The sequence below is a fragment of the Tachyglossus aculeatus genome, chromosome 1 (genome assembly GCF_015852505.1).
Source record: "Tachyglossus aculeatus isolate mTacAcu1 chromosome 1, mTacAcu1.pri, whole genome shotgun sequence".
Classification (NCBI taxonomy): domain Eukaryota; kingdom Metazoa; phylum Chordata; class Mammalia; order Monotremata; family Tachyglossidae; genus Tachyglossus; species Tachyglossus aculeatus.
This window is the reverse complement of record NC_052066.1, coordinates 75,219,419-75,237,947: the sequence shown is the minus strand read 5'-3', so window position 1 is coordinate 75,237,947 and position 18,529 is coordinate 75,219,419. Positions and strand designations below refer to the sequence as shown.

The window sequence follows — 18,529 nt, the reverse complement described above, 5'->3', positions numbered from 1 at the left end:
ATGTGTCCAATCTGATTAGCTTCTATTTACCTCAGTGCTTTAGAACAGTGCTTGACACATAGTAAGCACTTAAATACCATCATTACTATGATTAGATCTAAGTTTTCCCTCCTTCTCCTCTTCCCACTTTCTGGATTCCCTGGAATCTCTGGGATTCTGGGTTTCTCTGGAATCCCGCTGCTGGATTCCACCCCCAAAAGCCCAGGGGCAGAGGTGGGGGGAGAGTGGGAGGGAGACACAACCTCATCACCTCTTTCTCCCCAAGAACTGAGCTTGGGGTGGAGTTTGTTTCTGCTTACTGTTATATTGTACTCCCAATATTGTATATTGCATATTGTACAGTGTTCTGCACAAAGTAAGCATTAATTAAATAAGATTGAGTGAATACATAAATGAAGGTTTAGGGCCCAGCACTGGCCTGGTACATGGACAGAAAGCAAGACCCTGACAGCGGACCCTAATGCCATTTCCTCTGGCTAGCTCCACAGGCCAAAGTCCACTCCCTGCGAGGCCTTCAAGTCAGTCATCCAGTCAGTTGTATTTATTGAGCATTTCCTGTGTGCAGAGCACTGTACCAAGCACTTGGAAGAGTATAATACAACCATAAAACAGACACATTCCCTGTCCACAAAGAGCTTAAAGTCTAGAGGGGACAGATCCCCTCCTCCGAGCACCACCTGCTCCACTCCCCCAGCACACCCGGCCTGGACCCACATGGGATTCGCTGCAGGAGCAGAGGGTACTCAACGTGTCTGCAGCCTCCATCCTGCCTACTGACTCCACCCGCGACTAGGCTTCACATTCCCCTCCTCGGTCTGTGAATTATTCTGCAGTCAGAGGGAAGTCAGAGCAGCTGTTCTCATTTTATTGCCAGAACCCTGTTCCAGTAAAAGTCCAGGTTACTTCCACCATTGGCAAGCATTCCAGGCCCCACTCATACTGAGTAGGTGAGGTCAAAGAAACGCCCATTTTAGGTGAGTGCTCGGGGAAGTAAGAAGGGTCAGAGATGCCTCAGTCCCTTTTCAAATGGAACTATAGACTATTCTCTGAACCTAGGTAATATAAAAATCCATAACAATTCAATCAATCAGTCAATCAATCACTGGTACTGATTGATTGCATGCTATAGATTCTTGTCTATTTCTTTTGTTTTGTCGTCTGTCTCCCCCTTCTAGACTGTGAGCCTGTTGTTAGGTAGGGATTGTCTCTATCTGTTGCTGAATTGTACTTTCCAAGCGCTTAGTACAGTGTTGTGCACAAAGTAAGTGCTCAATAAATACGACTGACTGAATGAATGCTATGTGTAGAGCACTGTACTAAACACTTGGGAGAGTACAATTCAACAGAGTTGGCAGACATGTTCCCTGCTCACAATGACCTATTCCTGCCTCTGTTCTTATCCCTGACTCTCCTCAAAAGATAGAGTTCCAAATCTCAGGTTTTCAAAAAGAGACAAAAAGAGCATGAGTGAAAAAAAATGAGAGAGTGGCCTTACCGATTTGCCAAGGTTTCCAAATCCAAGCCTACACTACTCCGTTTGTGCTAAGACAACACTGTTCAGTCAGTGAAGTGCTTCAGTTGCTCACTTTGCAAACTACAAGGAGAGCAGAGACTAGTGAATCTCTCCATACTCAGTTTATAAGACTTTAAAAGGCAGGGCATTGTAGTCGTTGCCACCACAACAAAGTACTGTAATCCTAAATTTAGTTCTTACAGACCTGATCCTAAAGTCAAATTGAGGCTCCACTTAAAATGTAAACCTGATTTCACAAGAGGCCCTGTCTTCCATAAAAAAGCCCGTCTTTCCATCCAGACCCATGGAAGCCTGGGAAGCTACCAGCCCATTCCCAGAACACGTTTCTTTCCATTAGGAGCATCTGAGGGAGCCATGTTGGAGTCGGATTCAGAGCTCATGAATTATTCATTCACGCCGTCAAGTGCAGGAAACCAATACATGGATTTTATTTACTAAATAATTTGTATAGCTCAGGGGCAGGATGCTTTAAATTCACTAAAAGCAAGAGTGTGCTCCACTCTGCGTATACTAACGAAAGATCAGCTTCTCGATTACCATTGCCTCCTTCATGGTACTCATTAGTTGTATAAATTTCCATAATTGATCTGGCACCAACCCAAACATCTGGAAATCCCTCCATGAAAGCCATGAATTTTAAAAGGGTAACTGACGTTACATTAAAGCCAGCCTTTTAACTAACAGAGAGATGAAATTAGAGTTCCAGAAAGTCACAATTACTTACCTTATCCAAACAGAGTTCCACTCAGGGTGCTTATTTGCATTTGCCATCTGACTGACTCCCGGTATTCCAGCATTCAGTCTTTTATAAGGTCCTTAGAGGTTAGAAAAAATAGAAAAAATAAAAATAAATGACTGACTCATCTGGAGTATCAGTAAATATTCTCAGAAGAAATGAATTAAGAAGAATTGAAAAGAAGCAGCAGTGCCATTTTCAAGTGGACTTTCTAAAGAAATAAAATCCAGTGAACTGAAATGAGTTGTGAAGGACCATTTTTAGCAGTCAGGAGTGCAAGAAAAGAATGTTTTTTGCCTCAGTGGTGGGAGAGACCAGAAAACGCATACCCAGATAAATTAGGTTTGTAGAAGGGAAAAGGCTGGACCAGAGAAAGTAGTGATACTGCGGGAGACTATTTAATAATGACTCTTTTATTCCAGTTGCTTTTTTAAAATCAATTAGATCTGTTTACATTTTCGTCCCTAGGGTTCTAAAACAAAAAATTCATCATTGAAAGATACGCTTTTTCCATTTACTCCTCATATCCACCAAATTAGCTCTCTTTCCCCCTTCAAAGCCCTATTGGGAGCTCACCTCCTCCAGGAGGCCTTCCCAGACTGAGCCCCCTTTTACTCTTCTCCTCCTCCCCTCGCCATCGCCCCTACTCCCTCCCTCTGCTCTACCACTTCCCCGCCCCACAGCACATGTGTATATTGACACATATTTATTATTCTATTTATTGTCTTAATGATGTGTCTATATCTATAATTCTATTTATCTATTTTGCTGCTATTGACACCTGTCTACTTGTTTTGTTGCCTGTCTCCCCCTTTTAGACTGTGAGCCCGTTGTTGGGTAGGGATTGTCTCTATATGTTGCCAAATTGTACTTTCCAAGCGCTTAGTACAGTGCTCTGCACAAAGCAAGCGCTCAATAAATGCGATTGAATGAATGAATGAATGAAAGGTGAGGAAACTGAGGCACCAACAAGTTAAGCAACTTTTCCAAGGTCAAACACCTGGCAAGTGGCAGAGCCAGGAATAGAAGCCAGGTCCTTTGACTCTGAGGTTTATGTTCTTTCCACTAGGCCATGTTGCTTCTCTAACCCTAACCCTTCTCTAAGCCTGCTAGAGAAGCAGTGTGGCTCAGTGGAAAGAGCCCGGGCTTTGGAGTCAGAGGTCATGGGTTCAAATTCCAGCTCTGCCAATAGCCAGCTGTGTGACTTTGGGCAAATCACTTAACTTCTCTGGGCCTCAGTTACCTCATCTGTAAAATGATGATTAAGATTGTGAGCCCCCCCCCCCCCCCGTGGGACAACCTGATCACCTTGTAACCTCCCCAGCATTTAGAACAGTGCTTTGCACATAGTAAACACTTAATAAATGCTATTATTATTATTATTATTATGATTAACCCGGTTGGGTCACACGCCAAAGAATGGAGAGAGTGAACCCAGAACATGGAAAAAGAGGGAGGTCTGTTTGTGCAAACAAGACCTTCAATGCCCCCTGTAACAACCCAGAAGCCATAGCCAGCAGCTTGAGACCAGGTTCTAAAATGAAGTTCCACCATGGATTATCATCCTCATCAGTGGTATTTATTGAACGCTGTATTCAGAGCACTGTACTAAGCACTTGGGAGAATACAGTACAACAGAGTTGGTAGACCCAGCCCCACCCACGATGAATTTACAGTTTAGAAGAGGAGACAGACATTAATATACATTCTAACAAATCATTTATAACATTGCTATAAATAAGCACTGTGATTAACAAATTATTCTCTTAAATCTGTGTAATTTAGTGCAATGTTTTGACATCCTCATCTACAAAATAAAAGAAATCTTGAAGAATTTCTAAGCAAAATAGTATATCAGTAGCAAATAATGTCTAATAGAGCTTGAGTGCCCAAAGTTGATATCTCCTACATGGGATAAACCAGCCCACTGTGGTTTGTAAAAATCCCGGTTCCATCAACTGTCAGCTGTGTGACTGTGGGCATTCATTAATTCATTCAATCGTATTTATTGAGCACTTACTGTGTGCAGAGCACTGTACTAAGTGCTTGGGAAGTACAAGTTGGCAATATATAGAGATGGTCCCTACCCAACAGTGGGCTCACAGTCTAGAAGACACTTCTCTGTGCCTCAGTTACCTCATCTGTAAAATGATGATTAAGACTCTGTGCCCCTCGTGGGACAACCTGATCCCCTTGTAACCTCCTCAGCGCTTAGAACAGTGCTTTGCATATAGTAAGCACTTAACAAATGCCATCATTATTATTATTATCAAGTTTAATTAATCAATAAAATCAGTAGTATTTATTGAGTATTCACTTTAGGCAGAACACTGTAATATACTGATGGTATTTGTTAACTTACTATGTGTAAAGCACTGTTCTAAGCACTGAGGTAGATACAAGGTAATCAGGTTGTCCCACCTGGGGCTCACAGTCATAATCCCCATTTTACAGATGAGGTAACTGAGGCACAGAGCAGTTAAGTGACTTGCCCAAAGTCACACAGCTGATAAGTGGTGGAGCTGGGGTTAAAACCCACGAACTCTGATTCCCAAGCCCTTGCTCTTTCCTCTAAGCCACGCTGCTTCTGTACTTAGCTCTTGGGAGAGTACACATGACCAGTTCCCTTAAGGAGTTTACAATCTAGTGGAGGAAACACACACTAAATTAAATTACAGGAAGGAGAAGCGACCGAGAAATAAGATTTGTATTTAAGTGCTGTCAGGAGAAAGTGAGATTGGTTATCCATTACTTAGTATCTAAGGACTTTAATGGTCTAGGAGATGCAATAGAAAGAGAAGTAGTGTGGGAGATGAGCTATCAGTCAGGGAATAATAATAATAATGATGATGGTATTTGTTAAATGCTTACTGTGTGCCAGGCAGTGTTCTAAGCACTAGGGTAGACTACAAGCTAATCAGGTTGGACACAGTCCCTGTCCCACATGGGGCTCACAGCCTCAATCCCCATTTTACAGATGAGGTAACTGAGGCCCAGAGAAGTGAAGTGACTTGCCCAAGGTCACACAGCAGACAAGTGGTGGATCTGGCATTAGAATTCATGACCTTCTTAATCCCAGACCCATGCTATATCCACTACTCCAGAGAAGGCTTCCTGGAGGAGGTTCATTCATTCATTCAATCGTATTTATTAAGTGTTTACTGCATGCAGAGCACTGTACTAAGTGCTTGGAAAGTACAAGTCGGCAACATATAGAGACGGTCCCTACCCAACAATGGGCTCATTGTCTAGAAGGGGGAGACAGACAAACAAAACAAAACATGTAGACAGGTGTCAAACCCATCAGAATAAATGGAATTATAACTATATGCTCATCAATAACAAAATAGAGTAGTAGATATGTACAAGTAAAATAAATAGAGTAATAAATCTGCACAAATGTATACAAGTGCTGTGGGGCAGGGGGGTGAGGGGGAGGAGGAGAGGAAACGGGGCTCAGTGTGGGAAGGCCTCCTGGAGGAGGTGAGCTCTCAGCAGGGTTTTGAAGGGAGGAAGAGAGCTAGCTTGGCGGATGTGTGGAGGGAGGGCATTCCAGGCCAGGGAAGGATGTGGGCCGGGGACGGACGGTGGGACAGGCGAGAACGAGGCCCAGCGAAGAGGTTAGCGGCAGAGGAGCGGAGGGTGCGGGCTGGGCTGGAGAAGGAGAGAAGGGAGGTGAGGTAGGAGGGGGCGAGGTGATGGACAGCCTTGAAGCCCAGGGTGTGCTTTTAGTAGGGCTTTGAAGGTAACGGTCTCCTGACGTGAGCAAGCAGTTGGCAGTGAGAGAGAGGAGAGTGAGATATTAGAGAAGTGAAGCATACAAAGAGAAGCAGCATGGCTCAGTGGAAAGAGCCCAGGCTTTGGAGTCAGAGGTCATGGGTTCAAATCCCGGCTCTGCCAACTGTCAGCTGTGTGACTTTGGGCAAGTCACTTCACTTCTCTGTGCTTCAGTTACCTCATCTGTAAAATGGGGATGAAGACTATGAGCCCCATGTGGGACAACCTGATCACCTTGTAACCTCCCCAGCGCTTAGAACAGTGCTTTGCACCTAGTAAGCGCTTAATAAATGCTATTATTATTATTATTATTATTATTATTATTATTATTATTATTATTATTACAAGCTGGGTTGAAGTGGGAAAGAATAGAGAATGAGCAGTGAGGAGACAGCTGATTTAGGGCCTTAAATCCTATGTGTCAGGAGATTCTGCTTGCTATGGAGATGAATGGCCAATTATGATTTTTTTTTTTACCATTAAAGTGTCATCTCCTTGAGGGCAGGGAAAATGTCACTTCAATATCCAAAGTGCAGAATACAGCACATGGTCCCAACAATCTGCTGCTGCTCTTACAATAATATTTGTTAAGTGCTATGTGCCAAGCACTGTTCTAGGCGCTGGGGTAGATACACGGTAACTAGGTTGTCCTAAGTGGGGCTCACAGCCTTAATCCCCATCTTACAGTTGAGGTAACTGAGGCACAGAGAACTGAAGTCACACAGCTGACAAGTGGTGGAGCCAGGATTAGAAAACATGACCTCTGACTCTGAAGCCCGTGCTCTTTCCACTAAGCCACTACTACAACCACCGCTGGCCAGCTACAAACTACAACTTTGTTCCCTTCCCACTGCCCCCTAGCCCTGAGATCACTAGCCCAGCTCCCTCCACAGCTGGCTACTGAGGCCATGCACTGGGCTTCTAGCAGACCAGATCATTGTCTCTGGGCAAAAACAAAACCACCAAGAAATGAACAATCTCGGCTTGGGTTCACATTCCTGCAGCAGAGCTTCTTCAAGCATGTCTTGCCAAATTTAGTAATAACAAAAACAATAATAATAATAATTGTGATATTTAAGTGCTGTGCCAAGCACTGTACTAAGCAATAATAGTAATAATAATAGTAATAGCGCTTCTAGACTGTGAGCCCACTGTTGGGTAGGGACTGTCTCTATATGTTGCCAACTTGTACTTCCCAAGCGCTTAGTACAGTGCTCTGCACACAGTAAGCGCTCAATAAATACGATTGATTGATTGATTCAGCAATAGAGTTGAAAATATGAAATAGGCATGGGTGGCTGAAAAGGCCAATAATGAACAGATAGTCTGGATTATCACACTGTGTGCAAACACAGACAGTCCCTTGTTACACTTTGTTTTTGTTTACGGTATCTGGTGATGCTGTATCTTCGGCTTCTACTCAAAGTCAGCTGTCCCTCCCTTATCGGTCAGTAATATCGACTGAGGACTTACTGTCTGCAGAGCACTGATAATAATAATTGTAGTATTTGTTAAGCACTTACTGTGTGCCAGGCACTGTACTAAGCACTGGGGTGGATACATGCAAATAGGGTTGGACACAGTCCCTGTCCCACATGGGTCTCACAGTCTCAACCCCCATTTTACAGATGAGGGAACTGAGGCCCAGAGAAGTGAAGTGACTTGCCCAAGTCACATAGCAGACAAATGGCAGAGGCTGGATTAGAACTCACAACCTTTTGACTCCCAAGCCCATGCTCTATCCACTATGCCAATCTGCACTTGTGAGCGTACAGTAAAAAATAACAGCGTTGGTAACATGGTCCCTGCCCACAAGGAGCTTACAGCCTAGAGGGGGAAACAGATGTTAATATAAATAAGGAAGCAGGGAGGCTTAGTGGAAAGAGCATGGGCTTGGGAATCAGAAGATGTGGGTTCTAAACCCAGCTCCACCACTTGTCTGCTGTGTGACCTGTGTGACCAAATCACTTAACTTCTCTGTGCTTCAGTTACCTCATCTGTAAAATGGGATTAAGATTGTGTCTCATGAGGGGCAACTTGATTTCCTTGGATCTACCCCAGAGCTCAGAACAGGGCTTGACACATACTTAGAGCTTACAAATACCATCATTATTATTATTATTATTGTAAATTCCAGGTATGCACATAAATTATGGTAATGTAATTGATCCCAATATTCCATGTTGGTCTTCCTAAGGCAAATGAGCCCAGGTTTTCAACTGGAATGCAGCACTGCATTTCCTGAGGCTCTGTTTTATGCCCCTTGAAAACATTTCCTCTGCCAGGGTGAGTCTGTACCTTGATGCTGCCCTGGGGCAGACCCAGGGAGGCCTCTGCTCCCTGACTACACCTCAAGGGTCAGCTCTAGAGGAAGAACCTCAGGCCACCCCCTGACCCATGGTGGACCTCAAGACAACAGCATCAGCAAAGTACCCACTCTCAGACCGCTCCCGGCCTCTGAAGTGGAACATGGAATTCCTTTCCTATTCTCCCATTCCCTTCTGTGCTGCCCTGACTTGCTCCCTTTGTTCTTCCCCCCGCCCAGCCCCACAGCACTTATGAACATATCTGTATTGTATTTACTTTTATTAATGTCCGTCTCCCTACCTCTAGCCTGCAATCTCATTATGGGCAGGAAACCTGCATATTTATTGTTATATTGTACTCTCCCAAGCACTTAAAACAGTGCTCTGCACAGAGTAAGAGCTCAATAAATATGATGGAATGAATGAATGGAAAAATAACAATTTTGACTTTTGGGAAACAGTCTCCCTTCTCTTTCATCTCCTTATCTCTCCTCTCTCTTTTCTTGTCTTTTTTCTCTTCTCTCTCTCTCTCTTTCCTCCCCCCCTGCACAGCCCCATCTGGTCTGTAGCTCAAATGGAGCAGAAGAACTGACAAAAGAACTGGCAAAACAGCACAGTCTTTTCTTAGGGCCTCCTCTAAGAAAGGCAATCTACAAAACAAAGCATGGAGATGTTGAGGAGATGTGCTCTGGGAAATCTACTTAACCTTTCTGGGTCTCAATTTGTCATTTGTGTATTTCCTGAGGATATTTTTGAAAATTCATTTTCTTTATTAATAAAGCTCTTTAAAGTCTAAAAAATGTTTATGGGGATGTAAATGCACGTTTATAATAATAATAATGATAGCATTTATTAAGAGCTTACTATGTGCAAAGCACTGTTCTAAGCGCTGGGGAGCTTACAAGGTGATCAGGTTGTCCCACGGAGGGCTCAGAGTCTTAATCCCCATTTTACAGATGAGGTAACGGAGGCACAGATGAGTTAAGTGATTTGCCCAAAGTCACACAGCTGGCAATTGGCAGAGCCGGGATTTGAACCCATGACCTCTGACTACAAAGCCCATGCTCTTTCCACTGAGCCACTGTAGACAGAGAAGCAGCGTGGCTCAGTGGAAAGATCAAGAAACTGGGAATCAGAAAGACCTAGGTTCTAATCTTGGCTCCACCACTTGCCTGCTATGTCACCTTGGGCAGGGCATTTCCCTTCCTCTGTGCCTCAGTTACCACATCTGTAAAATGAGGATTAAGATTGTGAATGCTACGTGTGACAGGGACTGTGTACAACCAATTTGCTTGTATCTACCCCAGGACTTAGTACAGTGCCCGGCACACGGTAAGTAGGTAACAAATGCCATTATTATTATTATAATTATTGTTATTAAGTTATTGTCATCAACAGTGTACAGTATTTTTTCTGAGCACTTAGGTGTTACCTAGCATAATAGAGGAAAGGGGAGGTAGGAAGGTAGAGAAGGAGAGAAAGAAAGTAAGAATGAAGGAAAGAGAGACTCATCCGGACATGCAGAACTAATTTAACCTCTTTGTAAGAGGTGATGTGACAGAGGCAGAGCTGAAGACTTGGATGGAGGGTGAATGGGAAGAGTAGCTTTAAAAATCTTCACCAGTTGTGTGAAGGAAAAGATAAAATGAAGAAACAGCATTATCCTACTGAATAGAGCATGGGCTGAGAGTCAAAAGGATCTGGGTTCTAATTGCGGATCCTCCAATTGTTTGCTGTGAGACTTTTGTGAAGTCACTTAACCTCTAGGCCTCAGTTACATCATCAGTAAAATAGGGCTTCCCTTCTCAGAATCGCTCCTTGAGTGTTTCAAGTTCTCTACCTGTCTCAGCTACGGGAGGGAGAATCAAGCAGAAGCATACCCATTCCGTTCCTAGCTTGGGCAGTGGCTAGTGAATGGAAGGCAATCTGCTACAAGTCAAAACTCACCTGTGCTGGGAAGCAGCGGCATGGGAGAGAATCTAGGGTGGAGAGTCAAGTTTACCGCATGGAAGAAGCTATTGGTAAATCAGTTGTGTATTTTTATCAAAAAAACTCTAAGAATACACTACCAGAATGATTGCAAATGGAGATGGGGTGATCTGTCCAAAGAGTCACAATGGGTCCAAAATGACTCGACAGCATAAAATAAAACAAACTAGGGATGAAGACTTTGATCCCCATGTGGAACATGAACTGTGTCCAGCCTGATTCGTTTGTATCCACCCCAGCATTTAGTACAGTGCCAAGCATAAAGTAAGCACTTAACAAATACCAAAAAAAACAACTGGATGGAGGGTGAGTGGGAAAAGAGTGAATACAGTAGCTCTAAGAATCATTACCAGCTGTGTGAAGAAGACAAAAATGATTGAGGATATTGTCAGTGTGTGGGGGGAGGAGGAATCAAAGCTGTCAGCTATGAAATGGACTATCATAATAATTATTGATTAAACATTTACTATGTGTCAATAATTCTACTAGCTCTGTCACTTTTCGGACCATAGAGTTAAGCCTCATCTCTCCCTTAAATATCTCTGAGTTAAACTGGATGAGTGAACCTGAGATATGACAGCACAGAAAAAGAAGATTTGCACCAAAAATGGAGATGGGAAATGATAGAGATGGGCCATGTCTTTAGGAGAATGGTTGGGAACAAGCAGGAAACTGAGGGGCTAAAAAGGGACAGTGTACAGCTAAAACAATTGTTAGAATGACTGAAGAGGGGGAAATAATCCTGCCAACAAGGAATGGAGTGGGGGAGGTAAGAAATAAAAAGCACGGGCTTGGGAGTCAGAGGAAATGGGTCCTATTTCTGGCTCTGCTACTTGTCTGCTGTGTGACCTTGGACAAATCACTAAACTCTTTTGTGCCTCAGTTACTTCATCTGTAAAATGGGGATTAAAAGTGTGAGCCCCACGTGGGACAAACTGATCACCCTGTACCTACCGCGGTGCTGACGACAGTGCTTGGCACATAGTAAGCACTTAACAAATACCATTATTATTATTATTATTATTATTATTATTATTATTATTATTATCCACCATATTCATTAGTTTGCCTGGAAATCAAGCTACAAGTGTATGACAGTGTTAGATCCACTACTATCTGCCAACAGCAAATTGTGGACTAACTTCCACCAGAACTGAATTTGGTAAAGGTAAAAGGAGAAATGATTGTAATTGTCTCTCCCTAATGATGCCTTTTGGAAGAAAGAAGACAGAACATATCAAGGCACTATTTAATAGTTACATAGTTTGGACTAGTGATATGATTAGAGCTAAATCATCTCCAGATAGCAATTTCAAAACCACCGTCTCAAAGACTTTTGATGAAGACTGCACTTATCATATCCCTCCCTGAATAATGCATCAGCTTCCTTGTTGACCTCACTGCTTTCCTTCTCTCTCATCTCCAGTTCGTACTTCACTCTGATGCCCAGATCATTTTTTGTAAAAAAAATAAAAATAAAAAATGCTTCCCTCCTTAAAAACCTCCAATGAGTACCCACCCATCTCCAGCCCATAAAAACAGAAACATCTAACATCTTATCATCAGCTTTAAAACAATCACCTCTCGCCCTCCTACCCTACCATGCTGATTTCTTAGTAGATCCCAACCTGCATGGTTCGTTTCTCTGAGGCAAGCAGCCTATACAGTGTACCTTGATCTCCTCTTTCTCACCACCAGCCCCTTGCCCAGATCCTCCCTCTGGCCTGGAATGCTCTACTCCTTCATATCCAATAGAGCACCAATTTCCCCATTTTGAAAGCCTCACTAAAATTACATCTCCTCCCCCTAGACTGTAAGATCACTGTGAGCAGGGAATGAGTCTGTTATATTGGTATACTGCACTCTCCCAAGTGCTTAGTACAGCGCCCTGCACATAGTAAGTACTCAATAAACATGATTGATTAATTGAACAAGCCTTCCATTTCTAAACCATCTCTTCTCCATCGCCTATGCACTTTAGTTTGTTCCCTTTAAGCATTTTGATATTTACCCCTCCCCCAGTTCCATAGCACTTGGGTACATAGCCCTCTGTAATTTATTTTAATGTCTCTCTCCCTCTCTAGTCCATAAGCTCCTTATGGGAATGGACCTTGTCTACCTAACTGTATGTATTCTACTCTCCCAAGAGTTTCGTACCGGGCTCTGTGCACAATGAGCACTCAATAAATACCACTGATTGACTGCAACCTGTTGAATCAATCCAGACCTCCTTTTCTCTAGGCTCATCCCTTTCCACACTGCTGCAAAGAGGATCTTTCAGAAGCACTGCTTGGTATGCTTCTCTACACTTGTACACATTAGCTTAACAAATGCCATAGAAGAAAAAAAAGAAAGGAAAGATCTCTACTCCTCAAAACCCTCCACTGGGGTTTTTTTTTCGATCATTTATTGAGCACTTACCTTCTTCAGAGCACTGTACAAAGAGCTTGGAGTAATAATAATAATAATAATGGCATTTATTAAGCATTTACCATGTGCAAATCACTGTTCTAAGTGCTGAGGAGGTTACAAGGTGATCAGGTTGTCCCATGTGGGGCTCACAGTCTTCATCCCCATTTTACAGATGAGGTAACTGAGGCATAGAGAAGTTAAGTGACTTGCCCAAAGTCACACAGCTTTCCCCCTTCTAGACTGTGAGCCCGTTGGTGGGTAGGGACCATCTCTATAGGTTGCCAACTTGTACTTCCCAAGCGCTTAGTACAGTGCTCTGCACACAGTAAGCACTCAATAAACACGACTGAATGAACGAAGAAATGAATGACAATTGGTGGAGCTGGGATTTGAACCCCTGACCTCTGACTCCAAAGTCCATGCTCTTTCCACTGAGCCACGGTCCTTCTCAACACAACACGATATAAAAGACACATTCCCTGCCCACAATACGCTGCCTCCATAGCAGGCAAAAACCTTCTCAAGATCACAAGCAGCAGTCTGGCTCACTGGAAAGAGCCCGGGCTTTGGAGTCAGAGGTCATGGGTTCAAATTCCAGCTCCAACAATTGTCAGTTGTGTGACTTTGGGCAAGTCACTTCACTTTTCTGTGCCTTAGTTAACTCATCTGTAAAATGGGGATTAAGACTGTGAGCCCCACGTGGGACAACCTGGTCACCTTGTAACCTCCCCAGTGATTAGAACAGTGCTTTGCACATAGTAAGCGCTTAATAAAATGCCATTATTATTATTTTTATATTAAAGGCTCTTCACCAACTCCCTGCACCTATAGGTTCCCTTCATCGGCCACTCCCCAACTTCTCCCCTTCGGTCCTCCTAAGCAATGTGAGAAACAGGGTAGTCTCATCGAAAGATCATGAACCTGGGAGTTAGGGGACCTGGGTTCTAAGTCTAGATCCACTATTTTCCTCCAAGGTTGTGTTGGACAAATCTTATCATTAACGCCTTGTTCACATCATCCCTCCTGCCTGGAACTCCTCCCCCTCCGTATCTAACAGACCTCCATTCTCCCATTTTCAAAGTCCTACTAAAATCATCTTCTCCCAAGAAGCCGGTCTCACCTTTGCAACATTGCCAAGATCCACCCTTTCCTCTCCATCCAAACCGCTACCTTGTCGGTTCAATCTCTCATCCTATCCCTACTGGATTACTACATCGGCCTCAATCAATCAATCAATCAATCGTATTTATTGAGCACTTACTGTGTGCAGAGCACTGTACTAAGCGCTTGGGAAGTACAAGTTGGCAACACATAGAGACAGTCCCTATCCAACAATGGGCTCACAGTCTAAAAGGGGGAGACAGAGAACAAAACCAAACATGCTAACAAAATAGAATAGATATGTACAAGTAAAATAGAGTAATAAATATGTACAAACATATATACATATATACAGGTGCTGTGGGGAAGGGAAGGAGGTAAGATGGTGGGATGCAGAGGGGGGCGAGGGGGAGAGAAAGGAAGGAGCTCGGTCTGGGAAGGCCTCCTGGAGGATGTCAGCTCTCAGTAGGGCCTTGAAGGGAGGAAGAGAGCTAGCTTGGCGGATGGGCAAAGGGAGGGCATTCCAGGCCCGGGGGATGATGTGGGCCGGGGGTCGATGGCGGGACAGGCGAGAATGAGGTACAGTGAGGAGATTAGAGGCAGAGGAGCGGAGGATGCAGGGTGGGCTGTAGAAGGAGAGAAGGGAGGTGAGGTAGGAGGGGGCAAGGTAATGGACAGCCTTGAAGCCCAGGGTGAGGAGTTTCTGCCTGATGCGCAGATTGATTGGTAGCCACTGGAGATTTTTGAGGAGGGGAGTAGCATGCCCAGAGCGTTTCTGGACAAAGACAATCCGGGCAGCAGCATGAAGTATGGATTGAAGTGGGGAGAGACACGAGGATGGGAGATCAGAGAGAAGGCTGATGCAGTAGTCCAGATGGGATAGGATGAGAGCTTGAATGAGCAGGGTAGCGGTTGGGATGGAGAGGAAAGGGCGGATCTTGGCAATGTTGCGGAGCTGAGACCGGCAGGTTTTGGTGACAGATTGGATGTGAGGGGTGAACGAGAGAGCGGAGTCGAGGATGACACCAAGTTTGCGGGCTTGTGAGACAGGAAGGATGGTAGTGCCGTCAACAGAGATGGGAAAGTCAGGGAGAGGGCAGGGTTTGGGAGGGAAGACAAGGAGTTCAGTCTTGGACATGTTGAGTTTTAGGTGGTGGGCAGACATCCAGATGGAGATGTCCTGAAGGCAGGAGGAGATGGGAGCCTGGAGAAAGGGGGAGAGAGCAGGGGAAGAGATGTAGATCTGGATGTCATCAGCGTAGAGATGATGAAGCCATGGGAGTGAATGAGGTCACCAAGGAGTGCGTGTAGGCCTTCTGTCTGATCTCCCATCCTCCTGTCTCTCCCCACTTCAGGCTATTCTTCACTCTGCTGCCTGAATTATCTTTCTAAAGAAATGCTTTGGGTGTGTCACTCCCCTCCTCAAAAATCTCCAGTGGTTGCCTGTCAACCTACGAATCAAGCAAAAACTCCTCACTCTCGGCTTCAAAGCTCTCCATCATTTCGCCCCCTCCTATCTCACCTCCCTTCTCTCCTTCTGCAGTCCAACCCGCACACTCCGCTCCTCTGCTGCTATCCTCCTCACTGTGCCTCGTTCTCACCTCTCCGGCCATCGGCCCCTGGCCCATGTCCCACCTCTGGCCTGGAATGCCCTTTCTCAACACATCTGCCAAACTAGCTCTCTTCCTCCCTTCAAAGCCCTACTGAGAGATCACCTCCTCCAGGAGGCCTTCCCAGATTAAGCCCCCCATCCTCTGCTCCTCTTCCCCTCCACAATGCCCTCATTCCCTCCCTCTGCCCTGCCCCTTTCCCCTCCCCACAGCACTTGTGTATATTTGTACATATTTATTACTATATTCATTTTATTAATAATGTGCATATAACTATAATTCTATTCATTCTGATGGTACTGACACCTGTCTACTTGTTTTGTTGTCTGTCTCCCCCTTCTAGACTGTGAGCCCATTGTTGGGTAGGGACCATCTCTATCAGTTGCCGATTTGTACCTCCCAAGCACTTAGTACAGTGCTCTGCACACAGTAAGTGCTCAATAAATACAATTGAATGAATGAATGAATAAATGAAGCCTTCCCTCATTAACCTCTCATCTCCCCACCCTAATCACTCTCTTCTGTGTCATCTATTCACTGAGTCGGTCCTCCTTACAAATTTTGGTATCCCACCTCCAAGCCCCCCAATACTTCTTCGCTCACTCTTCTACTCTACCTCTTGTCTGTACTTTATTTAATGTTTGTCCTTATCCCTCACTAGATTTTAAACTCCTTGACAGCAAGAATTGTGTCTCCTTACCCTATTGTACTCCCCCAAGTGCTTAGTACAATGTTCCACATGAACTAAGTTCTCAGTGAATACCAATAATAATAATAATAATAATAATGGCATTTATTAAGTGCTTACTATGGGCAAAGCACTGTTCTAAGTGCTGGGGAGGTTACAAGGTGATCAGGTTGCTCCACGTGGGGCTCACAGTCTTAATCCCTATTTCACAGATGAGGTAACTGAGGCACAGAGAAGTTAAGTGACTTGCCCAAAGTCACACAGCTGGCAGTTGGCGGAGCTGAGATTTGAACCCATGACCTCTGACTCCAAAGCTTGTGCTAATTCCAAGGAGCCACGCTGCTTCCAATGACTGAAACCCATGAAAAGACCACTGCTCTAGCAATCTGGAGTCTCAGTTCTACCTGTGGCTGATTAGTGTAGACAAAGACCGCTCCCATATGCACACATATTTTATTACGTTCTGCACCCCTGCCCGGGGGTAGGCGGTCACCCAATCAATCAATCAGTGGTAATAACTGACTACCTTACTGAGTGCAGAGCACTGTACTAAGCACTTCGAAGAGTACTATATAAAAATGTTATGTAATAGTGTTTGTACAGAGATCATAGAAAGTGATCAATAAATACAACCACTTGATGGATTGAGCACCAAACACAGTCTCAAACAATGTGTCAGGACAAGGGACTCTTGGGCAATTGGGAGAAGGATGGCTTTCATTAACAAAAGACTAGGCAAAGATCAAAGTAACAAGAAACTATGTTATTTACAACAATGCAGAAGTGAATCCATAGCAACATCTGTTCAGCAGTATTTTGTATATATGCATATAATCTCCTGGGCAGTCCTGACAACCCCCAAACTGAAGGGTAGCTGTGTAAACATACAAACACCTACACACAAATGCACATACTACATATATAGTACACTATATATATATATAGCATCTAAATATTGTATATAGCTGTAGTACAGTATAAAGACTATAGTGTATGTGTATATTATAAATACCACAGTTATTATTATACACACTATATATGTATATATGTGTACAGATATGTATACATGTCCAAGACCAAACTCCTTATCTTCCCTCCCAAACCCAGCCCTCTCCCTGACTTTCCCATCACTGTTGACGGCACTACCATCCTTCCTGTCTCACAAGCCCGCAACCTTGGTGTAATCCTCGACTCCGCTCTCTCATTCACCCCTCACATCCAAGCCGTCACCAAAGCCTGCCGATCTCAGCTCCACAACATTGCCAAGATCCGCCCTTTCCTCTCCATCCCAACCGCTACCCTGCTCGTTCAAGCTCTCATCCTATCCCATCTGGACTACTGCATCAGCCTCCTCTCTGATCTCCCATCCTCATGTCTCTCCCCACTTCAATCCATACTTCATGCCGCAGCCTGGATTGTCTTTGTCCAGAAATGCTCTGGGCATGTTACTCCCCTCCTCAAAAATCTCCAGTGGCTACCAATCAATCTGCGCATCAGGCAGAACCTCCTCACCCTGGACTTCAAGGCTGTCCATCACCTCGCCCCCTCCTACCTCCCCTCCCTTCTCTCCTTCTCCAGCCCAGCCCACACCCTCCATTCCTCTGCCACTAACCTCCTCACTGTGCCTTGTTCTCATCTGTCCCACCATTGACCCCCGGCCCACATCCTCCCTCTGGCCTGGAACGCCCTCCCTCCACACATCCGCCAAGCTAACTCTCTTCCTCCCTTCAAAGCCCTACTGAGAGCTCACCTACTCCAAGAGGCCTTCCCAGACTGAGCCCCCTCCTTCCTCTCCCCTTCCTCCCCCTCCCCATCCCCCCCGCCTTACCTCCTTCCCCTCCCCACAGCACCTGTATATATGTTTGTACAGATTTATTACTCTATTTTACTTGTACATATTCATTCTATTTATTTTATTTTGTTAATATGTTTTGTTTTGTTGTCTGTCTCCCCCTTCTAGACTGTGAGCCCGCTGTTGGGTAGGGACCATCTCTATATGTTGCCAACTTGTACTTCCCAAGCACTTAGTACAGTGTTCTGCACGCAGTAAGCACTCAATAAATACAATTGAATGAATGAATGAATGAACTGTGGTATTTATAATAGAGAAGTAGCATGTACTAGTGGAAAGAACACTGGTCTAGAAATCAGAGGACCTGGGTTCTAATCCTTGTTCCGCCACTTGTCTGCTGTGTGATCTTGGGCAAAATATTTAACTTCTCTGGGCCTCTGTTGCCTCATCTGTAAAATGGGGATTAAGATTGAGCCCTATGTGGGACAGGGACTGTCTCCAAACCGATTAGCTTGTATCTACCCCAGCGCTTAGTACAGTGCCTGGAACATAGTAAGTGCTTCACAAATACCCCAGTTATTATC

The 18,529-nt window shown here is 44.5% G+C and overlaps 1 long non-coding RNA gene across 1 annotated transcript in view; it reads right to left on the bottom strand.

The window, feature by feature from the left end:
- LOC119933044 overlaps positions 1-18,529 on the bottom strand; it is a 170,546-nt gene that overhangs the window by 128,055 nt on the left and 23,962 nt on the right. Inside the window, exon 2 of the long non-coding RNA XR_005452525.1 lies at positions 2,259-2,349. This is a non-coding gene — a long non-coding RNA (uncharacterized LOC119933044). The remainder of the gene's footprint in view (positions 1-2,258; positions 2,350-18,529) is intronic.